We start from the raw sequence: 27133 nt of genomic DNA, 5'->3' as shown, positions 1-27133 counted from the left end.
GGAAGCTCCCGTTCTTGAAGGCCATACTTTAGTGCTCAGGTGGTCAATTCTAGCTTCCTTCTTACCTTCTCCACTGAATCATTGCCCTCCGCCTGGGTGACATGTGGTACTGTGTTGAGAAAGGCTTGCCTTTGTGCGTTGGCGCATACATCAACAACTTCTACCTTGGACTCTGCAAGCACTCTCTCGCACTCAGCCACCGCCAAGTGTTTTGTTAAATGCCTAACTCTTTCAAAATTGTTTCTTTTCCACTCACTGGCTCTCTCGTCCATCTTCTTTCTTCCCTCCTCTAGCTCACTTGCCAAGGTTGTCACAACCTGCTCTACTGCTCATTCATTAAGAACCAGAGTTGGTTCCTTTCCCTAGATTTTCAAGCCAGAGCAATTTCTTTTGCCTGATTTGCAATGCTGAATCCTTTTTCTGCCTCAGCAAATAGCTCCGACTTTTCTTGCACAAGCTGCTCATGACTTTGGATCTCTGCAAGGTGCAATCTTCTTTGGGTGAATGCCACCATGAGGGCCTCTATGTCTCCTTTGGTAATCTCCAATGCATCTTGTAGTCGTTGTGCCTCATTTTGCACCCTTTGTGCTTTTGTTACGGGTACTCCTGGCCTTTCCTATCCTAGGAACTCTATTTCCCTCTCCAATCTGTCTTGTTCTTCATGTTCATACTATAGCCGGAAAGCTATGGCATCTTCTTGTTGCTCACTTGGCTCACCCTCCTAAGCTTCTATTTGTATGTACCTTTCCAATTTGGCAATTTTCCATTCCAAGTCAGCATACTGCTACACTAGTAACTTCAAGCTTCACTGTTTTGCCACCAGGCAATTTGCAATGCTGAATCCTTTTTCTGCCTCAGCAAATAGCTCCGACTTTTCTTGCACAAGCTGCTCATGACTTTGGATCTCTGCAAGGTGCAATCTTCTTTGGGTGAATGCCACCATGAGGGCCTCTATGTCTCCTTTGGTAATCTCCAATGCATCTTGTAGTCGTTGTGCCTCATTTTGCACCCTTTGTGCTTTTGTTACGGGTACTCCTGGCCTTTCCTATCCTAGGAACTCTATTTCCCTCTCCAATCTGTCTTGTTCTTCATGTTCATACTATAGCCGGAAAGCTATGGCATCTTCTTGTTGCTCACTTGGCTCACCCTCCTAAGCTTCTATTTGTATGTACCTTTCCAATTTGGCAATTTTCCATTCCAAGTCAGCATACTGCTACACTAGTAACTTCAAGCTTCACTGTTTTGCCACCAGGTTTTACTCTTCATCTTCCAGCCTTTGACTTAGGCGGCTCTCATTGTCATGGGCTTCCTTGTCTTTGCTTCTAGCTGATCTAGTAGAATTTTTACTTCCCTTCTTCGAACGGCTCCTTGCTTTGAAACTTCTAGCCTTAAGGCTGTCGAAGTTTCCTTTTCTTTCTCTAACTCCACCAGGGCTATCTTCTTTTCTTCTTTTGCCTTGTCCAATTGTGCTAGAAGCTCAGCCACATAAGCATCATAGTCGGCACCAAATGGCATGGAAGTAGGGGTTGTAGTGGTTGATGCCTCTAGCTTCTATCACTTTGGATCTTGCCCAGACTCGGCATCTATGGCAACGGGCCTTTTTGCTCCGGCTTTTGGTACAATTTAAGCCATTTTATTGACAAGTAGCTGCATCATGTTCATCAATTGGGCCGTGTTTAGAGAGGGAATGGGTTGCGGGGTGATTGTGGTTGTGGTGACGATTGGTACTGGCACAAAGGAGGAAGGAAAGGGGTACAGTAGGGACTTGCCCTTGCCTATAACTACTAGGGCCGTTTCCACACTGCCACTTGCTTCAGCTTCATGGCGGGGACTCAAGGGATCGCTCTCTCCTCCCCCATGGGTTTCTTCGACAGATCTACGAGTGGCCTCTACCAACTCAGCAAGTTCTTTCATTCTTAGTTCTTCAGCTTCCTCCTCTGCCCTTCTTTGCCTCTCTTCTTCTGCCCTCTTTGATTCTTCTCTAATTTTTTCGAGTTCTTTCTCTTCTTTTTTCCTTTGCTCCTCCTCTGCCCTTCTTGACTCTCTTTGAGCCCTCTTTATCTCGACTCGCTCTTCTTTGCTCAATCTTTCTTTCTTCTTCTTCTGGCTCTTGTCACTCTTCTTTTTCTCCCGTGGTTTAGCCGCTTGATGTTAGATATGATCAATGCCCCACCCTCATTAGGTGCTACCAATGATCCATGGTGCTCAAAGTTGTAAGGCCCCCATTATGAGGAGAAGCCAAATGTGAGCCCGGACATTGGTTGAGTCCTGACTTGTATATCAGATGAGGTCTATGTGACCGGATGGCAAAAAAAGGTGACTGTTGTGGGTCTAATCTTTGGGTTAGACGGAGTGGTTAAGCTGGTAGCAACTCGAGGCACATTGCATTGAGTTGCGTGGTAAGGGAGTTAAAAGGGGCCCCTATTGTGGGGTCCGGGGGCCGCGGAAGCGGCCCCTGGCTGGGGGGTCCCAGGGGGGCCAGCGGCCCCCCTGGCGGGGGTCCGGGGGCAGCGCCCCCGGCCCGATGGTAAAGGGAATATTCCCTGGAATATTCCCTGGCCGACTAGTGGAGGCTCATATGGTAGGTCGGTCAGCAGGCCGACCTAACGACCTTCGCGGGCTATAAAAGCTAAACCCCTTCGCAGCCATCTTACACTTATCTTTCACCCAGTCAGAGTTGTTGTTCCAGCTAGCCTTAAGCTCTTCACCTATCTTCTGTCTAGATCGCCATCTAAGCTTCATTCATTGGAAGCGCACGGGTGGACAGAGCCATCTTTGTATCAGTTGTTTGGAGTTAAAGAATTTTACTGATTCTCCTCTTATCTGTTGTGTACTCTCTATCTCTTTCTCAGATTCTGTTCGCTGCGCCGTGTAATATTTTTACATGGTATCAGAGCCCAGGGGGCTCTAGAGATCGGAGAGCGTGCAAGAGGCAAAGGCTTCAACAGCAAAGAGAAACGATGTCGACTCCGGGAAGCAGTTCTGGCGCATCCGGAAGCGGTGCAGGAGGTGGTGCTGCTGTACCGGCTATTCAAACACTGAGGATTCGTCCACCAACCTTCAGCGAAGGCAAGTTAGATGGTACAAACTACACCTTGTGGAAGTTCAAAATTACTACTATCCTTGATTCTTATGAGCTTCTGGAGACTGTGCTGGGGACTGACGCAGAACCACAGCCTACCCCCGACCCATCAAATCCTAGTGTGATGATTCCTCCGAATGCAGATCTTCTACGAGCTTGGAAACGAAGGAATGCAGATGCATTGTGTGCCTTAGTTACAAGCTGTTCTGACAGTGTTTTGACTCTGATTCAGCATACAACCAAAGCGTCGGAGGCTTGGAATGTACTAAGGAGTCAGTATGAAACACGAAACCAAACAAGGATTCAAAACTTGGAGAATCAACTAGCAGCGGAGAAGTTTGCTGAAGGAGAGACGGTTGAAGCATTCATCACTCGGATTAAGAATCTACGCGACCAGATGGCTGGCGCTGGGATACAAAAGACTAGCGAAGAGCTAGCTCGGAGGTGTCTTCGGATTTGTCCACAAAAGTTTGATGGACTAGTAACTGCCCTTAATACTCAGGTGAGACCTCAAGCTTTGACTTTTGAGGAGTTTTGTGCATTATTAATGGAGGAGGAGTTGAGGCTGAAAGCCCGAGAAGGAAGCAACAATGGAGATGCTGCATTCTCTGCCAATGCAAAAGGCAAAGGTGTTTCCTCCACCAAAAATGATGGTGACAAAAAGAAGAAGGGCGGCAAGAAGAAGTTTCAAGGAGAGTGCTTCTACTGTAAGAAGAAAGGACATGCAATTGCAGATTGTCGTGTCAAGAAGGCAGATGAAAAGAATGGTACCCTTAAAAGTAAAGGGAAAGAGACAGCCAATACGGCTGAAGCAGAGTTGGAATTATTCATGGCGACCATTGAGGAAGTGTGCTCCTCGGCGCAAGAAGAATCTACCACTGACTCTTGGGTGTTGGATAGTGGGGCCTCCCGTCACATGACCAACAAGAAAGGTCTATACAGTTCTATGCAGCCTCTACAAGAATCCATCACTGTGACGGTTGGAAATGATGCTAAATGCCCTGCTGCGGGCACAGGTACTATTTCTTTTGTTGCTGCAAATGGTGAAGTCAAAAAGCTTTCAAATGTGTTGTATGTTCCCGAAATCAGGAGAAATCTCTTATCAGTTGCTGCCATAACTGATCTTGGTCATGAAGTGAGGTTCAAGAAGACAGGTGCAGAAATTATTGATAGTGCTGGCACAATTGTTGGCAAAGGAGAAAGAAGGAACAACCTGTATGAGCTAAGTGCTCTTACAGCCACCGCTGGAGTGGGCACAAGTAAGCTTTGGCATGAAAGGTTTGGACACATCGGATTTGCAGTATTGAAGGAGATGCAAAAGCAAGGTATGGTTGCTCACCTACCTACAATAACTGAATTGAAGGAACCATGTGAAGCTTGTATGATGGGCAAGCAACAGAGAAAGGCATTTCCACAAGAAAGCAAGAATAGAGCACATGCTCCTCTAGAGTTGGTGCATGCTGACTTGTGTGGTAAGATGCCTACACAGGCCTTGGGGGGATCTTCTTATTTTATGTTGATTGTCGATGACTACAGTAGGAAGATGTGGGTGTACTTCCTTCGTGATAAGGCTCAAGCTTTTGGTAAGTTTAAAGAATGGCTAATACTTGTTGAGAATGAAACAGGGAAAAGTGTGAAGAAATTTAGAACAGATGGTGGTGGTGAGTTCAACTCAAAGGAGTTTGAAGGCTTTTGCAAGAGCAAAGGGATCAAGCGTCAATTGACGACGCCTCACACACCTCAGCAGAATGGTGTTGTGGAACGCAGGAATCGTACCATTGTGGAGATGGCAAGATGCATGCTAAAGGGCAAGGGATTGCCTAACCATTTTTGGGCTGAAGCTGTTAATACTGCAGTCTACATTCTAAATCGGAGCTACACAAAGGCTCTCAAGGGAAAAACACCTCATGAGGCTTACACTGGTAAGAAACCATCTGTTTCACATTTCAGAATTTTTGGATGTGAATGTTATGCACATGTTCCAGATGAGAAGAGAAACAAGTTACAACCAAAAAGCAGAAAATGTATCTTCTTGGGTTATAGTGATGAGCAGAAGGCTTACAAGTTATATGACCAAGAGGCAAAGAAGATCATCGCGAGCCGTGATGTGGTGTTCAAGGAGGAGCCGCATACAGTGGAGGAGGAGAAGGCAAGGTCTTCCACTTTATCATCAAGCGAAGAAGTAGTCCACTATGAACCTGTCCCGAGAGCTATCCCTATCCTTAAGGAGGAGGAAGCATCATCTTCAGATGATGAGGAAAAAGTTCACCAACCTGACATCACCCCACCGGAAAAGCCATTGCCGCGCTGGGTGAAGCAGCTCTATGACCACAATAATCCTATGCCTGCATCTGTTGAGGAGAAGGCAGACGGACCAAGGAGGTCTCAGAGAATAGAGGAGCAAAGGAGGGCTTCTGCTCACATAGTCAACATGGCCTTGATGGTTGAGATTATGAGAGAAGTAAAGGAGCCAACTGACTTAGAAGAAGCACTTGCAGATCCATCATGGAAGGCTGCTATGCAGGCGGAGTATGACAGCATAATGAAGAATGACACTTGGGAGCTAGTGGATCGGCCAGCAAAGCGGAAGATTATTGGCACCAAGTGGATCTGGAAGGTAAAGTACAAGGCTGATGGTACCTTAGAAAAGTACAAAGCTAGACTGGTTGCCCAAGGATTTTCACAAGTTGAAGGGTTTGATTTTCAAGAGTCATTTGCCCCAACTGCCAGAATGACCACTATTCGCACGGTACTTGCAGTGGCTGCCCACAAGAAGTGGCCAGTGTACCAAATGGATGTTAAGTCAGCGTTCTTAAATGGTGACCTCAAGGAGGAGGTGTACGTGGCTCAGCCACCAGGGTTTGAGGCCCCCCATTCTGAGAACAAAGTGTGTAAACTGAAGAAGGCATTGTATGGGCTGAAACAAGCCCCCAGAGCATGGTACCAACGGATAGATAGGTTCTTTTTAAACCTAAACTTCAAAAGATGTGCCTCAGATGCTAACTTGTATGTTTACAGGGATGGTAAAAAGTCTGTAGTGATTGTCCTATATGTGGACGACCTTCTTATTACAGGTGACTATGAAGATATGATCAACCAAACTCGAAAGGCTTTGAGTTTTGAGTTTGAAATGACAGACTTGGGCTTGCTGCACTATTGTTTGGGGATTGAAGTCTGGCAAGAGCCAGGAAAGATCTTCATCTCTCAGAAGAAGTATGCATGGGAGATCTTGAAGGCATTTGGCATGACCGAGTGCAAGGAGATAGCTACACCTATGGAGGTGAATGTAAAGTTATCCGTTGAGGATACATCAGCACTAGCAGACATTGGGAGGTATAGGAGGTTGGTCGGCAGTCTAATCTACTTGTGTAACACCAGACCAGATATCAGTTTTGCTGTTGGTGTTTTGAGCAGGTTCTCAAACAAACCTCATGAGAGTCATTGGAAAGCTGGGATGCGGGTGCTCAGATACTTGAAGAAAACTCTTGACTATGGTATCACATACAGTTTCGGAACTTCTCTTGTGGGGAACTGTGACTCAGATTGGGCAGGAGACATTGATTCCAGGAAGTCAGTTTCTGGTTATTGTTTCTCTTTGGGTTCAGGAATTTTCTCTTGGATTAGTAAGAAGCAACCAACAGTGGCATTGTCTTCTACCGAAGCAGAGTACAAGGCAGCTTGTTTTGCTGCATGTGAGGCCGTATGGTTGAGAAGGATTCTATGGCATATGGGAGTGCAGGATGAAGAACCAACTGTGCTGAGATGTGACAATCAGAGTTGCATCGCCATTGCCAAAAATCCAGTGTTTCATGCACGCACCAAACATATAGAGATCCAGTATCACTATGTGCGTGATTTGATGGAGGATGGGATAGTGGAATTGGTCTACTGTCCAACAGAGGAGAATGGAGCAGATATCTTCACCAAAGCACTTACGAAGGATCTGCTTCAAGTTCATCTTCAGAGACTCGGCATTGGGCCGAGGAGATAGTTCACCTATGGGTGGACATTGAGGGGGGGTGTTAGATATGATCAATGCCCCACCCTCATTAGGTGCTACCAATGATCCATGGTGCTCAAAGTTGTAAGGCCCCCATTATGAGGAGAAGCCAAATGTGAGCCCGGACATTGGTTGAGTCCTGACTTGTATATCAGATGAGGTCTATGTGACCGGATGGCAAAAAAAGGTGACTGTTGTGGGTCTAATCTTTGGGTTAGACGGAGTGGTTAAGCTGGTAGCAACTCGAGGCACATTGCATTGAGTTGCGTGGTAAGGGAGTTAAAAGGGGCCCCTATTGTGGGGTCCGGGGGCCGCGGAAGCGGCCCCTGGCTGGGGGGTCCCAGGGGGGCCAGCGGCCCCCCTGGCGGGGGTCCGGGGGCAGCGCCCCCGGCCCGATGGTAAAGGGAATATTCCCTGGAATATTCCCTGGCCGACTAGTGGAGGCTCATATGGTAGGTCGGTCAGCAGGCCGACCTAACGACCTTCGCGGGCCATAAAAGCTAAACCCCTTCGCAGCCATCTTACACTTATCTTTCACCCAGTCAGAGTTGTTGTTCCAGCTAGCCTTAAGCTCTTCACCTATCTTCTGTCTAGATCGCCATCTAAGCTTCATTCATTGGAAGCGCACGGGTGGACAGAGCCATCTTTGTATCAGTTGTTTGGAGTTAAAGAATTTTACTGATTCTCCTCTTATCTGTTGTGTACTCTCTATCTCTTTCTCAGATTCTGTTCGCTGCGCCGTGTAATATTTTTACACTTGAATGGGTGGTACCTCTGGCTCTCCTTTGTCACTTATTGTCTTTTCAATCAAGCCTTCTTCCTCTCAATGAGATGAGCTTTGGTGCACAGCTTGCTCTTCATCTACACCAGCATCCTTGATAGCCTCATTGATGATTGCCATCAGGACACCGCCATATCTGATTGTGGAGGCTTTCCAGGCATGCTTTTTCCTTGCGGATCATGCAGTAGAAGCAAGAGACTCCCCACCAGCAGAGCTGGTGCTGTGGCTGGAGCTAGGAGTGGGGCTGAACTCTTGATAGTTTTATGCACAAAACCGTGCAATCCACCTTCTTTGGAACTCCTGTAGCGATGCTCTCTAGTAATGGCACCCCGATTCTGTTCATTAAAGCATTCTATCTCTGTCCTGAGAAAAGGTCGTGGACAATTTTAGCTTGGATCTTTGTTGCAGGGTCTGGAATATTAGCCAAACTGATTACATCCATTGTGTGCACGTCATCTTTTTTTACTCCCATCATGGTGTATACAACTCTTCTTGGGTGCCTCTCCTTCTTGGACACAAGCCCCAGGGCTTTCTCGACGATAGCTGCATTAAGGGGCACTTGCACCCTTCTTTCCTGGTCACCAGTCCTTACTGTGACCGTGCCACAACTCCTGCCTTCATCAAAGCTCCTTAAAAAGTCTGTGCACATGCTGTAATCTACAACCTGTCCGACCTTTTTCACATACTTTCGGAGGTTGCATTTGTCCACCAACTCCTTCACTGCCAGCTCTTCCAGGATGGCATCGTTTAGATTCAGGGTATGCTTGAACATGAACTGGCTAAATCCACATGTCTCAACACTGATCCCATACTTTGTCAGCTCCTCTTCAGTGAATGGAAGTTTACCCCCCTTTTATTGTCCTGCCATGGTAGGTGCCTGTCATTACACCATGCCAATATTAGTGTTATGAATTGACTCATCACTACAAAACCCAAGAAAGAATGCATGTGACAATTTTCTGTGCTACTTCAGAGGTATGAAACTTGGAAATAATTCAAAAGCAACATCTATTTCCTCCTTGTATTCTTTTCTATTTAAGTTCAGTTGATCATTTTCATCCATCACCACACCTTGCTACATCACTTGGCTCTCACTTTGCTCACTTGGCTCTCACTTTTCTCCCCCCCCCCCCCCCCTTTAAGTTTTAAAGGAATCCTTCCTAGGATTAGCAAGGGAAGAAGAGGGACTCACATGGACTTTGTGGGGCAAGTTACTTGGCCAACAACAAAGTATAGAGGTTAGGGTTATATTCAAGCTGGGCATGACAATCAAGTTCACATGGTCGTATGGAAGCTTGGGTGATATAGGTCAAGACATCATGAAAGATGTCCCCAGAGTTGAGGCAACTAGCAACGTGCAGTTCCTCTTCCATAAGGAACTAGTGAATGTAAGGGTGGGCTAACACATGGTCATCTAAGTGTATGTTGCGTGAAATGGCCAAAACCCTAAACGAAAGAGGTGCCACATAAGTAGGGTCGTGTTCAATTTGTCAAGATTGTGGGAGAGAAGGAAGGAGTCTCGCTTGAAGCTTTCTTGCTTGCACAATGGGGGAAGACACACAAGGGTGGAGGCTGAAAACAGTTTTCCTCTTCTTAGTTGTGTAAGCCAAAAGAACTCAAGTACAAAGAAATAGAAGAACCCTATATATGGGTCTCAAACCAAACTTAACTAACTAAGGTGGCATACTAACTGAGCCACGAACTAGAGTAGATAAGGATAGCTATCATGTAGCTATTATTCATGGGCGGTGTACCAACCGCGTCTGCAACTGACAAGTCGATGACATAAGTACTCAACGGTCACCCTGGCGTATCACGAGTGGAGCTCGATATCTCAACACTCCCCCTCGAGCTCAATCCCAATTCCTGCACACCAAGCAGGTCTCTGAACTTGCGCAGCTTCTCTACGCCCAATGCCTTCGTGAATATGTCAGCTACCTGATCCTCTGTGCTGACATAAACTAGATCAATAAGACCTAGTAAAACCCTCTCTCGCACATAGTGATAATGCACCTCAATGTGCTTTGTTCTAGCATGATAGACTGGGTTATTTGCCAAGTGTATACTACTCATGTTGTCACAATAAATGACAACTGGCCCATCTGTAGACTGATGCATATCATAAAGTAGCTTATGCAACCAAGCTACCTCACATGCAGCCATTGCTGCACCCCTGTACTTAGCCTCTGTGCTCGACAAGGCAACTGTAGGCTGTTTCTTGCTGCTCCAAGTGACTGCAGCACTCCCAAAAGAGAATACATATCCACTGGTAGATCGTCTATCAGAAATACTACCAGCCCAATCAGCATCAGTGTATCCATGCAACTGTATCTGAATCTCAGTCTCATAAAATAGTCCATACTGCAATGTGGACTTCACATACCTAAGTATGCGTCTAGCCGCATCCAAATGTGGTTTCCTTGGAGCCTGCATAAACTGACTTACCAATCCAACAGCATAGCTCAAATCTGGCCTGGTAATAGTCATATAAATCAAACTTCCTACTATGCGTCTGTACATAGTAGGGTCTTCTAGAAGCTCACCTGCATCTGTGCTCAGCTTCACATTTTGCTCCAAAGGAACTGAAATAGGCTTACAGCCTGTCATCCCATATTTGGACAGCATGTCCAATCCATACTGCCTCTGCAAGAGCTGTATTCCACTTGGTGATCTAATCACCTCAATGCCCAAGAAATAACGCAGCTCTCCCAAATCCTTCATCTCAAACTTCTGCTTCAATAGCATTTTCACATGAAGGATATCTTCATCACTGTCACCTGTCATAATCAAATCATCAACATAAATGACAAGCAGCATAATACCTTTCTCTGTTTTTCTCACATAAAGTGAGAAATCTGCCTTGGAAATCTGAAAGCCAATAGTGACAAGATACTGTCCTATCTTGTCAGACCATGCTCTAGGTGCTTGCTTCAAGCCATACAAGGCTTTCTTCAACCTGCAAACAAACTCAGGATGAACAGCATGCACATAACCTGGTGGCTGCTCCATATAGACCTCTTCTTGCAAATCACCATGCAAGAAGGCATTCTTTACATCCATCTGATGTAAAGACCATCCCTTTGATGCAGCCATAGCAATGACTGCTCTTACGGTTGCCATCCTTGCAACCGGACTAAATGTTTCTTCATAGTCAATGCCATATGTTTGTGCATACCCCTTGACTACTAATCTTGCCTTGTATCTGTTCACAGAACCATCAGCATTGTGCTTCACCTTATAAACCCACTTACAGCCAATTGCATTCTTACCTTTAGGCAAAGGTACTAACTCCCATGTAGCATTTGCTTCCAAGGCATCCATTTCTTCATCCATGGCTTTCTCCCATTTTTCTTTTCCCATGGCTTGCTCAAAAGATGTGGGTTCTGGTTCCTGTATCACTTTGACCATATATGCATAGTGAATGGCTGTAAATCCATCATATTTCAGCCTATCCACAGGATACCTAGCTCTTGTAGACCTGCGCAAAGTAGGTTCACTCCCAGGTGCTCTCAAAACATCCCTGGTCTTCCTTACTCCAGGTGTAACAATAGAAGGAATACCCAACTCATCATCAATGCTCTGTTCTGAGCCACTGGATTCACCATCCACATAAGAGTGACCTGCATTCACATCAAACATGGGCTGATCAACCTTCTCTTTTCCTTTTCGTGATACCTGCATACCACTATCTGCATTGCTTTGAGAAGATTCTCCTGATCTCAATCTACCTGTCCATGGCGAAGAATGTGAACCACTGCTAGAGGACGCTCCAGGTCCACTAATATTTTGTGACTGCTGCTGTGAATTCTGTGTAGCATTACCATTTTGTGCATATTCATCATCAATCACATTTACTGGTTTATACCAGCTACTCATCTCATAAAAAACAACATCTCTACTCACTGTAAACTTACGAGTAGAAGGGTTATAGCATCTATACCCTTTTTGCTGCAGAGAGTAACCAATAAAGATGCACTTCTCAGCTTTTGGATCCAACTTGGATCTCAGCTCATCTGGCACATGTACATAGGCAATGCAACCAAAAATTTTCAAATGAGAAATATCTGGTTTCCTACCAGTATACCTCTCCTCTGGAGTCATTCCATGTATTGCTGCAGTGGGAGTCCTGTTCATTATGTAGACTGCTGTAGCAACTGCTTCAGCCCAATAAAAATCTGGCAAGTCTTTTTCATTGAGCATGGCACGAGATACCTCTCCAATATGCCTGTTTTTCCTTTCTGCAATTCCATTTTGTTGTGGGGTATAACTGCATGAATATTGCTGCTTTATGCCATGCTCCTGCAAGAACTTTGCAAACTCATTTGAGAGGTACTCTCCCCCTCCATCTGACCTTAGGCATTTTATCTGCAAGCCTGTTTCTTTTTCAACCATAGCTTTAAGAGTTTTGAAATGCCCAAAAACTTCACTTTTCTTTTTCATAAAATACACCCAAACTTTTCTGCTATAGTCATCAATAAAACTGACAAAATAATGACAGCCTCCAAGAGATGCAGCTTTAGTTGTCCACACATCAGAGTGAATTAATTCCAATGGCTTCTCACTCTCTTGAACATGTCTAGGAAATGGTTTCCTTGCCTGTTTTCCAAACTGACAGGCTTCACATACCTTATGCATTTCTGCAACCTTGAATTTGGGCAATCCTGCAACAATATTTTGGGCCTGCATTGATTTAAGTCGCTGTACATTAACATGACCAATGCGTTTATGCCAGATATCAATATCTGCAACTACACCGGTCCCATGTGCAAACATTGCTGCACTCAATTCAGACATGTCTGCATCCAATGTAAACATTCTGCCCTTCTTCTTTCCTTTTGCTATCAAGCGACCTTTATTTTTCATATCCTCAACAAAGCATCCATGAGGATTAAATCTGACCTGCAAGCCCTGTTCAACCATTTGACCAACTGAAACCAGATTCTTGGTGATATTCGGGACATGAAATACATCGGACAGGTATTTCTTTTTCCCACCCTGCATAGACAAGGGAATTTTTCCAATCTGCACAATAGGATGTGCAGTATCATCACCAGTCTCCACAAATCCTGGTTTTTCCATTTTCCTTGCATCCTCCATCCATTCTGCATGACCTGTCATGTGGTTTGATGCACCTGAGTCAACATACCATACATCATTGCTTTCTTCTGCACTTGTCATAGAATTGTTCATGTGCTGCACCATGAACAAATGCTCATTTCTGTCATCACCCTGTCTACTAGAAGATGCATAATTCCCTTGTTGCAGTTTTTCATTCATGATGTCATTCTGCTTTTTATAGCAGTCTTTAGCCATATGACCCATTTTACCACAGTAGTAGCATTCAACATTACTGTTTGCATTTTGGCCTCTTTGCCATCCACCACGACCTCTTTGGCTCCCCCTGCCTCTAGAGTTACCACGTCCTCCTCCATAGGACTGGTTTTCTTGAGTTTGCTGCATATTCTGATTTCTGCCACGGCCTCCAAATCGGCCTCCTCTACCTCTGCCTCTACCTCTTCCAGCATTTGAGTAGAAGACAGCTTCTTTTGAAGTTCCTCCTGAAGAAGATGCACCACCATTTCTCTGTTCCTCAGAAATTAGAAGAGCAATCAACTCCTCAAAATCAGGAAATCTTTCACGAACTGAAATGGATGTCCGAAACTGTGCATAATCCTTTCCTAGACCATTCAAGGTCACGGAAACTAAATCATCATCTTCCACTGGCGACCCAATGGAAGCAAGTGCATCTGCAATCTTCTTCACCTTCATGTGGTAGTCGTTGATGCTCATACTTTCTCTTTGCACATTATGCAACTCTTGCTTGAGCTGCATTTTCCTGGCTTGCGTATTTGTGCTATACATTTTTGACAAAGTATCCCATGCCTCCTTTGGCGTACTTGCATCCTGAATATGCACAATCATAGAGTCTGAAATACTGATAGACAGCCAATACATAACTTTCCTGGCTCTCTCATGCCATGTTTTAAATGCCTGCATTTGTTGTTGATTGGGAACATCAGGAAGAACTGGTTCTTCTTCATTTCCTGCAACAAATTCCCAATATCCTTTTCCCATAAGGAAATTCGTCATTCTAAACTTCCATGCCTGGAAGTTGTTCTTGTCAAGCTTTTCAGTGACAATCTGTGAAAGAGAATCAGACGCCATTACAGAATACTGCAGGAAATTCTGTCACTGCAAAAAAACACAGCTTCACCCTCACAAGGGCAAATCTGCAAAACTGGCGAAAGTGGTATTTGACCACACAGTCACTTCCTAGTGACGATTTTGCATAAACAGGAACCAAGGATGATTCTGAAACTCCCAATGTCTCTGCGCACAAGCATACGATGCAATTTCTACAGTAACTTTTCACCAACCTGTAGAACAGTGGTCGCACAGCATAAAACTGAGCCTTTTCTTGAGTGCGTGCAGAAAACTTCCGTCTGCAAAACAGGCCCCGAAATGGCCTCAAATCAAAAAAACAAGGTCGCCTTTTTGATATACTGCCGAAAGGGCAGCATATACTGCCCTCTTGCTTCACCGCGAAGGGCGTCTCAACCTGAGACAATGCACTCCTGCAATTTCCGGCTGTGCTACCTGCAGAGATCTGCTCCCAAAACAGGAAATGAAAGCAACACTGCTCCTCTTACCAGACCACCGCGAGCTTGGCTTGCTTTCTTGAGCTCCTTACCATGAACAAGGCTCTGATACCATGTCAAGATTGTGGGAGAGAAGGAAGGAGTCTCGCTTGAAGCTTTCTTGCTTGCACAATGGGGGAAGACACACAAGGGTGGAGGCTGAAAACAGTTTTCCTCTTCTTAGTTGTGTAAGCCAAAAGAACTCAAGTACAAAGAAATAGAAGAACCCTATATATGGGTCTCAAACCAAACTTAACTAACTAAGGTGGCATACTAACTGAGCCACGAACTAGAGTAGATAAGGATAGCTATCATGTAGCTATTATTCATGGGCGGTGTACCAACCGCGTCTGCAACTGACAAGTCGATGACATAAGTACTCAACGGTCACCCTGGCGTATCACGAGTGGAGCTTGATATCTCAACACAATTGTTTTGATTGCCCTTCTTTGCTCGGCATTGGTCATGATACAACAACCTTTTTTCTCCCATTGGAGTCTCAAGGTGTACCACAGTTGTAAGAATGAAGAATTAGAGCTGGCAAGCTGCGTGAGCTCCTCCAGTTCTTGTTCAGGTGCAGAGGGACCACGCTTGCGGTACGAGGTAATTAGTCTTCTGAGAATGGCTTACTCCTTTTAGATTTCTCCATTAACGATTAATTCGGTGGCAATTTTGAGAAATTTGACGGCCATAAATTCGTAGTCTTCCCAAGTGCATGGCAATGCACGAACATTAGAAGCAAGGGGTTCGTTGAGAAGTCCTAGGTCAAGTCTCTCATAGCTCCTAGTGAACGTGGTGAAGGTGTTATCTAGCTCCTTGATGCATGTCACTACGTCATCTCTCGAGGTCTCAGCAAGATCCTTGGCCACTGAAAGGAAAGATCATCTTTCATACGAATGCCTAAGACCTATTGGTGGTGATGGTGCAATTGGGCTAGACAGTGGTGACTCCATTGATGGCATCACAGATGGGACTTTGCACTCAGAACCACTTTGAGATGGTGTAGGGGGCTCCAATGGCATAGGAGGTGTGCTGGATTCTATCTGAGCCAGCATGGGGTGCTCAACTCCTCTGACTTGGATAATTCTGGGGCATCTAGCTTTGGACAATAAATGTGTTGGGATTCATTAATCACATCCGATGCTGGTCCAGCTTGCTTTGCAGCTTGGGCTCCATATGTGCAAGCCTCTCTAGCTAGAGTAAGATTGCTTAGAGTTGAGCCTCTTGAATGTCCACTCTTAGACACCCATATCTAGGGGTTTCCCTCATAGTATCCTTGTGCTCGCAAGAGATCTTTGGGGATCCATTGTGGCATGGTCATGCGCCTACGTCGATAGCGTCTGAGGAGCTACCTCTTAGGCTATGATGACTGATAGTTTTTGTGTTTAGAAGCACGTGTCTATTATGGGGGTCAACTCCATCTTATCCTTGCGCACAGGCACCTTAGTCCTTTGGCACTCATCGCAGTGTTTTACAAATTTAGCAGCATCACGGAATAGGGTGGGCCACCATAGTTGGGATTGTAGCACTTTACGAGCTATTGTATCCACACTAAAGTGTCCTCCAGCTATTCCACCATGTGCTTCTCTTAATACATCGTGCATCTTGTGCTCACACAGTTGGCCGACGATCAGTTGGTATGGCTGGATCTTTAAGATAAGTCTCCTTATCCTGGCTTTCTCAATAGGTCTCTCAGGTAGACCATTCTCTAGCACGTGAACTCCATCATCGGCCCAATATGGCGTCAGATCGGCTCTAAACAAGTCTCTTTCGCTAGACAAGCCAAAGATATGAGTGTCTGGTAGGTCGTCAGGTATGCCTTGTCCAGCAGCTTTTCCTATGAGTATGTGGGACATGTGATCAGCCATGTAGTGCTACTTTCCCTTACGTACAACCACTGAGAAATCGAATTCCAACAAGAGAAGTAACCATCTAGCTATGTGACCTGTAGCGCATGGCTTGTTCACGAGATAAAGCAAGGCTTGATGGTGGTCAATGAAAAAGATGAAGGGGGTGGCCAACCAATAATGCCTAAATTTCTTTACAGCAAACACCATGGCTAACCCTTCCCTTTCCGTAGTGGAATAGTTAATCTCCGTTTCAGTGAGCTGCCTGCTGGCAAAACTCACAGGGTAATCTAGGTTATGCTCACCAAGCTGGCATAGAATAGCTCCAATAGCAAACTTAGAGGCATCTATGTGTACATGAAACGTTATGCTCTAGTCTGGGGCTCGTAAGATTGGTGCAGTGGTGAGAGCCTTCTTCAACTCTTCATATGCACACTCACATTCCTCAGTCCACTTGAATACGATCAATAGCTTGTACAATGGTCTACCAATCAGTGCTGCATAATTCAGTACAAAGCGTCGATAGTATCCCGTATGGCCTAAGAAACACTGAACGCCCTTATAGTTAATGGGTGGTGGTAGGTCCACAATGGCCCTGACTTTTGAGAAGTCAGCGGCAATGTCGTTCCTTGACACTACGTGCCCTAGGATACATCCATGCTTCACCTAGAGTTGACACTTTAAGGGGTTCAACAAGAGGTTGTATAATCGACACCGTTCAAAGACAGCTCTCAACTTTTCTAAGTGTTTGGCCCAACTAGAGTGTATGCATAAGTCGTCTACGAACACCTCTACTTCGCATCTAAGCATATCCTTGAAGATGGTGTACATTAATTGTTGAAAGGTCACAGGCGCATTCATTAGCCCAAAGGGCATAACTATGTAGGCAAATACACCCCACTCCGTGGCGAAGGCAGTCTTGTGCCTTCGCCACGGAGGCAGTCTTGTGCCTTCGCATTCATTAGCCCAAAGGGCATAACGATGTAGGCAAATACACCCCACTCCGTGGCGAAGGCAGTCTTGTGCACTTGCACTTGATTATAGCCAGAGAGGCCATCCAGGAAGCTGTAGGCTTCTTTGCCTGCTATCCTCTCCAGCATGTGCTCAGTATACGGTAAGGGGTAGTTGTCCCTCTTCGTAGTGGCATTAACTTTCTTGTAATTCACGCACACTCAAATTTTACCATTCTTTTTCATAACGATCACTATAGGTGATACCCAATCCGTGTGCTCAATCTCATATATAAATCCTGCCTTCATGAGCTTATCAATTTCCTCCTTCACTACATAGGCATGTTTGGGATTCATAGGGTAAGGTCGTTGCTTTGTCGGCACCGCATCTAGAACCATTGGGATATTATGGGTCACAACCCTAGGATCGACTCCTTTAAGTTCCTCCAAGGACTAGGCAAACATGTTGACATACTCTCGTAGGAGAGCAACAAGTTTAGCCTCCTCATCCCTGGTCAAGTCGTCAACAATGAACACAGGTCGAGGCTTCTCGCCTTCCCCTGCCAAGTTGACTTCCTTGACCTTGGCGGGTCCCTCAATTGACTCACTGGTTTGCCCTTGTCTCTTTGCTCCTAGTAGAATCACCACTCTATCACCCTTCTTAAACTTTGTGAGGCGTTTGGGGAGATCCTACAGCTTCTTTTGCCTCTCTACTTCCGAGTCCTTAGTTCGCTTCCTAGCCTCCTCCTTTAGCCATTTGTACCTTAGGTGGATTGGCAAGTCCCCTTTGGTGCATTTGACCTTAGAGGGTTGGGGTATTTTGGGATCACTCTCCATGCTGACTTCTGACTCTGAGTTAAACTCACATCCCTCGCTTGAGGAAGGAGTTTTGCCAGGGGGTCCTAATTCAGTAGGTGTATCCGTATTAAGCACTAGAACTACCAATGGTTGCACCACTCCGCCTGCTCGTAATCCATGTCTCCTATGTGCTCCAACTAGGATATATTGCACTCCATCTGCATCACTCCTCTTTCATTCCAGCCTACTCTTTCCCTTCTAGGCCTAGAGTCTACCTTGATCTGTTTGATCATTCTTCCTTCACTGTCATATTCTATCGTGTCTAACTCTTCTTCACTGTCGTCTCCAATGGAGGGGCAACCCTTGTACTCCTCATCATCAGAGTCTTGCCCCTCTGACTACTCGTCATCCCCCAGGCTTTCCTCTCCAATCTCCTTTTCGTCAGTGACTAAAGCCCAATTGTATAATAGGTTCAGATCATGAATTTTGGTCCATTTCCACTCAAGCTTAACCAAAAGATCACTTAGGGATTTTAGATTGGCAGCCATGTTGCCCTTCAATTTATCGGTCAGGTACTCTATGATTTCCTGAAGCTCAAGCTTCTTGGTGGGGATATGGAACAAGACCGGTTTCCCTGGGTTACGTGAGCTTCCTGCCACCATGCAGAGTGGCACGATGGGCTCCCTTGCTGGCATGCTTGGGGATTTAGCAGCTTGCCTATATAGCTCTTCCTCATCTGAGAACGGTAGGTCAATGGTTGCCAAGACATGCATCCAATCCCACTCATCCTCAGGGCAAGGGATGTACTTGGTCAATGACCCATAGGGTTTGCTTGCCTGTGCATCACCTTTTAGCATGGTTGAGATAGCATCAAGGTCGGCTGGGGTAGTCTTCCATGTATCCATCTCAACCTTTACCGCTTCTGTTCTATTCCCCAAGAAGATGAGATTGTTACCCCAACCTTCAATAACTCGCGCGTTCCTCATCCAGGGTCGGCCTAGTAGTATGTCGTAGTCCACTTCCTTCATGACAATGAAGTTCACGGAAAACTGCACCCCTGCGACCTTCACTAACCAGCTCTTTAGGACGCCGAATGGTCTGACCTTCATTCCATTGGCCAATGTGACATTGAAGCTAGCCGTTTCCACGGGTGGGTTTCCCCAGGCCTGTAGAACTGCGTGGCTCAAGACACTGACACCGGCGCCTATGTCTACGATTCCTTTTTGTGTTACATCCCCCTAGGCTAAGACAGGTAAGACTACATGCATCTTAGTGCCTTCCCAGAAAGCATTGACGTGCAGTGACCTTGGAACTGAGTGTAGCATTAGGCTTGGAATTTGCATGACTACGTCCTGCTCTTGCAAGTCAGCGGTAGTGTGCTCCTCTTTTCCCTCCACCCAGTGATTTAATTCTTGCCATAAGGAAGGGTGCTTCCGAAGTAGATCTCCTAGGCTCAAGGTTACTGGCGTGGTTACTAAAGTGGTGAGGAGGCTGTTGGGTGGTTGCCTTCCTCCTTGGTTAGCACTCTTTGGCCATATGTCTTGGTTAGCTTGCTGACATGCTTCTTCCTGGTCTTGACTCTGTGGCATCTCATGTGGTGTGGGTGTGTTCCCTGATTGAGGTCGCAACGATGAAACGGGTGTACTCACACTAGAGAGGTCTTCAATTTGGTCTTCCAGTATGGGGTCTACATCCTTAAGGTGTTCTTGGGCATCCTTGACCCACTTTTTGACTTTGACTATAGCCTCGAGTTGCCGTTTGGGGTGGGGGTATTCCCCTACCTTGGCACTCCCTAGTTTTTCTATCTTAGGAGTTGAGGTCTCAGCCTTTGCATCAGTGACCCTCTTTCCTATCACTAGCATTATAGCTTCCTCAGTCTTAAGGGTAATATTTGTGTCTATTCTCTTTCTCCTTCTCCTCCGGCTTTTCTTTCCCAATGAGGCTGCATCCAGGTTACTTGGCCCAGGCAATGAGATGCCTGCCTGTTTTGTCTGTGCTCGCGTCATGACATGTAGTGGGATGGGTGTATCCTCACTGTCAAAGGTCTCCACACTGAACAGCCCCAAGGGTACTGAGGGCATGTTGGCAGAACTAGTTGATGGCTTCTGTCTAGGACAGCCAGGAAATAGGTGTGTGATTCCACACTCGGTGCATCGAAGGTCAGATTTGTCCTTGTTTGCTTGTTCCCTTTTCGGGTAGCATGATGAAATATGGCCTGGATGACCGCAAGTCTAGCATGAGATTGGATCTTGGCTTGGTCCTCCAAGGCCTCTGCCTCTTCCTCTACCTAGCGCCATCACCAGTACTGGTCGGTAGTCCATCAGGTCTGGATTGCCTTCATCATCATAGGATATGTATGGGTTCACGTAGGTCTCCTCTTCACTAGGTTCTTCCACATAGTGAACAGGAGCGTCACTCGGTGGATGGGTTACATAGGGCCCTGGTGGTCTAGGTATGCCTATTGGGTTTATCTCTAGCCTAGGAATGGCCGTCTTGTGCCATTTGGTACTGGAAGCACCAACTAGGCTCCCCTGTCAAAGAGGTTAGATGGCCTGTTGCCTAAGTATGGAGGGTTGTACTACTGCGTATATGGGAATCTCCTTGGCAGTTTGCAATGTAACATGTCATGATCGAACCTACCACAGTTCGAGCACAGTCTAGATCTAGGATCTTGGCACTCGGATGGGAGGTGGTTATTGCCATAGTGTATACACTACACATGCGACCGCACAGGTTTCCTCATTTGGTCTTGCAATCGTGCAAGCTCCATTCTCACCTTAGCCAGCTCCTAGCCTTGGTCAACACTCTTTCCCTTATCCTGCATGCTAGGGTTCTCTCTTTCTCATGAAACTGTTGACCGCTCTAGAGCTCTTTGACTTGTACTGTCCCGACTAGTGTTCCTCATGCTTCGCTCCCTAAGCTGATCGTCCACCCTTATTGCCTCTTCAAAGACTCTAGCTAACACGTCTCAGTGTAGAGTGGAGTTACTAGCCAAAGCCTTGTAGAGCTCCTTGCTTTGAATTCCATTTATAAATACGGTAGACACAGCCTTCTCGTTAGGTCGCTCATTTGCAGGGATCCTCTTGAAGGGGCTACGTACATGAGTGACATAGTCCCTTATGTCTTCCTTTTCCCTCTGATTGACATTCATCAACCGGGCGATGAGATTATCAGAGTACCCTACCTCAAAGAATCTCTTGATAAAGAGGTCCTTAAGATGGGCAAAGTTCGTGTGCTCAGTGCATCTAGACTAGTGTACCAAATTCTCCCCTTATCACCTAAGCACAGACCAAAAGATTGAGAGCATTGTGCAAGGTCCATGAGACCGTTTTCTTCGTAAACTTGTTCAAATTGCTCCACAAAGCTATATGGGTCATTGCTAGGTTCATACTTGTCTAGCTGCTTTGCTACAATAGGGATTCTGGATTGCCCCTTGCATGACCCCCAATCCCGAGAGTAATGCGGTGGCTAAGGCTGTTGCGCTCTGCTCAGTGGACGTATTGTCCATGAGCAACTTGGCTACGAGTTCACTCAATGATAAGTCAGCCTCTGCTACTCATTCTCTCTCTGCATTTGGCCCTACTTTGGCTGCACTAGCCAAGGCTAGCACACGTCGGGCCTCGTACATGTCTACATCTTGTTGGAGTTTCCTAGCCTTCTGCTCGTTGTTATAGGCAATTATGCTCTCTAGCACCTTTCTAATCGCCTTTCTTTCCTCTTCTAGGCTTGCTACTACTTCCTCTACTGGTCTGCCCTGAACTACTGTCCTAGTCAACAAGTCGTACTCATTGACTAACTCTTGCACTAAGACTGGGAATTCTTCCAAGTCTAGTTGGTCCTCTCCTTGTCCGCCTCATGATAGGTGCGCGATGCCTCAAGCTCAACGCCTACTCCATGGAATCATCCAGTGCCTTCCAGATAGGTGCAAAACACTACAAGGAAATGCCAGACATACTTGGAATCACTGTGGTGCTCGAATCGATCGGTACTCCAAAGATCTCCCTGCAACTCTCTCTCTCTCTCTCTCTCTCTTTCTCTCTCTCTCTCCCTCTCTCTCTCCCTAGCTCTCAAGCTCACTCTCTTCTCACAAAGAAAAATTGCAAATGTGGTCTTTCTTGGTTCCCTAGGCCTCTTATTGCCCCATCCCATCTTGCTGTAACCTCAGAAGCTAATCCCTCACACTCTTCCAACCAGAAATTTGAATTTGTGCCCCTATTTCCCTATTTCCAGCAGCAGCATAACCCTTTTTTTTTCCCTTTTTTTTCCTATCCTAATCTTAGCCTAATGCAAAAAAAATAAAAAACAGAGATGGAGATGCATGGTCCTACTCTAATATTCAACAACAAATCAAAATACTTAGTTGCTCCAAGGATTAAAACCTCCTAAATCTCCTAACTATCTCGAGCACTGGTTCGGGCTGCAAACCCTACTTTTATGCTTGATTCAATGTGCGCGTGCTCAAGGCTCGATTCCGTCAGTCCCGAAAATGGAACCAAAATGAAGGGAAGCTACGGAGCTCTTCCTCGAGACCTACGGACCGCTTATTGATCAAGTGTTTCAAGCTGAGCGGCCATGGCTACCTCTCACATAGCCGACGCGCAATGTCTACCATACGGGTGTAGTGAGCTTACCTTGATGCTCGATCGAGTTCCCTCCTCTCTCTTGCACTCCGGTAGCTCCACGATCCTTGTGGCAAGCTCAAGCAAGCTCAAGCCCTCTCCATTAAGCTCTTATTAAAAAACACGGATCTAGAGCATGGCAGCTATGGAGGTTGGAACTCAAAGTACAAGCTCATGAAGACATAGACTAGACAAGACCAATTGTCACACAAGTGAATTAGGTTCCAAGACTGAGCCTTGGACTGATAAAGACATTCTTGTGTGTAAGGACAATGACACTGACACTTGATTGAAAGGACAATAGCATTCTATTGAAAAGTGAACCAAGTACATGTCTTTATAGCTTTCCAGCTTCTCCACTCTCCTCACTATGCTTATGGGATACAACACCTCATCCTGCAGCATACATCATTTGTCTATTTCTCAACACCCCCTCTCAAATGATGAATTTATACCCTTGCTGGCTTTTGCCTCCCTTGCATACAAAGATGGACCAGGAGACTAGCTCTATGGCAGCCTAGTCAAGTTAAGGCTTGAAATTGTACATTTTTGGTAGGGTTTTTACAAAGTCAAATCCAGAAAGATCCACTATGGGAAAAACATATGAAAGATACAATAAAAATTCTTCAAAACAATCTGTCAGAGTTGTTGATGGTAGCGGAAGCATCTTCTACTTCTTCTTCTTCATTCATAAAATGGTTCTGGTGATGATCACTTTGCACTTGTTGGGCTCTTTTCTTGTGGAAATATTCACTGGCTACATGGCCAGTTTTACCACAATAATGACATGTCATTGGACTTCTGTTGTCGGTGTTGAATCCTCGACCTCTTCCTTTGGGTCCAGTAGCTCCTCTAGTGTATAAGAGGTTTTCCCTTGAGCTGGTCTCTTTTACATCTTTGCTTTTAAATTTGCTTTCTTCATCAAGCAGTGAGTGCTCAATATCTTTGAGTGAGAGAGACTCGGAACATTACTTAGAGTGGACACAAGGTTCTCATATGGATCCTTGTTTACACTTGCAAGCAGTACGACTATTGCTTCATCTTCATCAATATTCTTTTTAAGAGTTGCAAGCTGCATTTTTAAACTCTTAAACTTATTAATGTGTATGGTCATGGAAGCACTATCCTTTATGTCCAGGTTATAAAACTGCATGAGAAATTTTACCTTTGAATTCTTTGCTTGAGTGCCAAAGATCTTGTCAAGCTCTTCCCAAGCCTTTGTAGCATCTCTGATGCAAGAGATATGATGCAGGACATCATCAGATAGTCCCTAGGCAATGATGCCTAGAGCTTTTTTGTTCATCTTCTTCCATTCTTTTGTTCTTGGTGGAGCTACTGCAAGTATCCCAATTTTTGCGTCTTCCTTCTTGTCATCTGTATCTTCTTCCTCATCTTCAAATAGGTCCCACAAATCCTTCCGCACGTGGTGATACATGGTCTTCTCCTTCCAGGCATGGAAGCTTTCTCCTTTGAACTTTGCTATTTGCTCAAGCTCTACCATGTTGAGCAGCTCCAATTAACTGAGAAAAGACCAGCAAGGAGGATTTGTGAAGTGTCACAAGGAGGTCAGTGTCAACTGACACTAGTTGAGTATCAATAGATACTATTCTTGAGCTTAGTATTGAATGTCGATGCGTGATCTTCTTCTTGCTTGTTGATTTGAAGTGTTGATCTTGCTAGGAACTAAGTTCAGACTCAGATAAGAGTGGCACTGTGTCCCCTGAGTTGAAGGGAATGAGAAATTGAAGAAAAAGTGAGCTTGGACCTTGATGGCTATGGCTTCCTGGATTAGGGTTTTGACCTAGGCCTGGTTTTTTCCAAATATCTAGAGCTAGAGTTGATCATTTTGAAAACTTTTTTTATGGAAATGTCACTTACTCCATGCTCTACAATAACCCCATGAAAATCATCAGGATCGGGTACAACAGTATGCGTGCAGATCAACGAATCGTCAACAGGCGCAGTTATGGTAGCGACCTCAAATTTCAACAATGCCAGGCTTGTGATTTCCCAACGTCAAGCTTAGATGTGATAGGAAGAAGCTCCTTGAGTAGAAGAACAATCCCCCAGAAGAAAGCATGCTGAAATATTGCTTGATTTGAGAGATATGAGAGCTCACAGTGAGGTATGTCCTGCAGGCCACAAACTGGGGTTATGGCAACAACTGACAATAGTGACAATGCTGAGGTTCAGATAGCCAAATGTCATGGATTGATGTGATACAAGGAAGCTTTATAAGGTGGGGAACACCTCTCTAGAAGGAAGCTTGGAGAAATTTGGTATGTGGAGTGAGATATAGGAGCTTCAAAATGATAGGGTGCTGCTGGCTATGGCTGACATGGAAGCTCAAGTGAAGGTAGAGTTGAGAGATGAAGTCATAGACTAGAACTGAGCTGACTAGAGTTGAAGAGGGATTGAGAGAGAGCATAGGAGAGCTAAACCATGCTCAACTGAGCTCTGATACCATGTTAAAAAACACGGATCTAGAGCATGGCAACTATGGAGGTTGGAACTCAAAGTACAAACTCATGAAGACATAGACTAGACAAGACCAATTGTCACACAAGTGAATTAGGTTCCAAGACTGAGACTTGGACTGATAAAGACATTCTTGTGTGTAAGGACAATGACACTGACACTTGATTGAAAGGACAATAGCATTCTATTGAAAAGTGAACCAAGTACATGTCTTTATAGCTTTCTAGCTTCTCCACTCTCCTCACTGTGCTTATGGGATACAACACCTCATCCTGTAGCATACATCATTTGTCTATTTCTCAACAGCTCCATCCTCCATAGCCGCGGGAGAGAAGAGAAGAGAAGAGAGGAGAAGAAGAGAAGATGAAGAGAGAAGATGGGGAGCTTCTTCTCCATGATCCCTCACTCTCACACACTCACTCCCTCACACTCCCTCGCACTCCCTCAATCCCTTACTCAAGCACAAGCAAGAAGGCAAGAAATAAGAGAAGAAGAAGAAGAAGCTTTGGACACACACAAGAATGAGCTTCTCATTCACTTTTCACCTTTATATACAAAACCCTAAATCCCTTTTGGGAGGTCATCCCCTTATCCCCTTTTTACATGGCCGGTCGTGGGCCTAGGCCCTTTTTCCCATTGTCCGTCTATCTTCCTAGCTTCCTTTCCACTGCTCATCTACATTTACAAATTGCATGGGTGAGAGCCCGGTGCTCTTTAAATTAAATCATGATGCGCTTGCACTCTTTTACAAAAGTATTGACTTGCACTTTTTCTTGCACGCTTTTTTCCTTTATTTAGGACTTGTCTGCACTTCTTGTGTTTCTAGATTTTTCTTAGCGTGCCTTCGTCCTCCATTTCACTTTGCCTTGTCCTTTGTCTTCTGCTTTAGCTTTTCAAAAATTTCCACCTTGTTCGTCTGACAATTAACAATCACCACTCATTTGTGTAGTTTGGCTATGTGACCATTTGACCTAGATGCATTTGCAAAATTGGAGTATAACCCCAACTTTTATACTTGGTGGTTGTCCACCCTTTCCTCATCTTCACCCTCCATCTAGTTTTCCTTGGATTTCTATATGCATAATCCATTTAGTTTGTGTTTTTCTTTTCATTGATGTTGCTTTGGAATCTTTCCTAGTTATTTGCTTATTGCACCTACAAGTTGGAAAACTTGCTAGTCCCTTTTGTTTGCATAGGGGAAATTGGGACACTCATTTTTGCAATTTTGGTAAAAAGGAAAATGTATGGTTTGGATCTTATTTTATTTTTTGTTTTACCTTACTAAAAAATGTTCAATATGTAGTCTTATTTTGATTAAGTAGATGGCAAGTTCACAATTTGAATGTCTACATTGGCGGCTATTGAGAAGTCTCACTATGAGAACTAGGGAGTGTTCACTATAACCTAGAAAGCATTGTCAATAGGTATCCTAAAGCTAGGGAGTTGGTGGCTAAATGTGGGCTAAACAACTGTATACATGCAACTAATGGGCCTATTCACTTTGCCACTTGTTACAACTTTGTGCAAAACTATGATCCTAAAACTAGAACAAGTGTGACAGGGTATAGAGAAGGTAGGTAACAACAAAGTAGGGAAGTGGCACTCACTCTAGATTTGGTAGAATGAGCCCTAGGTCTTTGCCAAGGGAATGTGAAATAGGGTTAACCCCATAAAACTCCTCTAGTGGATCAAGGGTGGGATGATGAGCCTAGCATCAATTCATATGGATTATTGTTATTGGCCACTGAGGAGGAGGATCTTAGGGCCATGGTATAGGTTTTTTACCACTTGTTTACTTACAACAAGACCAACAGTCATACGGAAAGGATTCCCAAGGGCTTTATGGAGGATAGTTTATCTAACAAGATACTTGAGGTGGATTTGAATAAGTTTTGGTTGGAACAAGTTTGTGAGATCCTCACCAAGGTACATGTGGTTCT

The sequence above is a fragment of the Lygodium microphyllum genome, chromosome 18 (genome assembly GCF_053477565.2).
Source record: "Lygodium microphyllum isolate KBCC chromosome 18, Lygodium_microphyllum_v1.1.10, whole genome shotgun sequence".
NCBI lineage: Eukaryota > Viridiplantae > Streptophyta > Polypodiopsida > Schizaeales > Lygodiaceae > Lygodium > Lygodium microphyllum.
Note: the sequence above shows the minus strand (reverse complement) of the source record.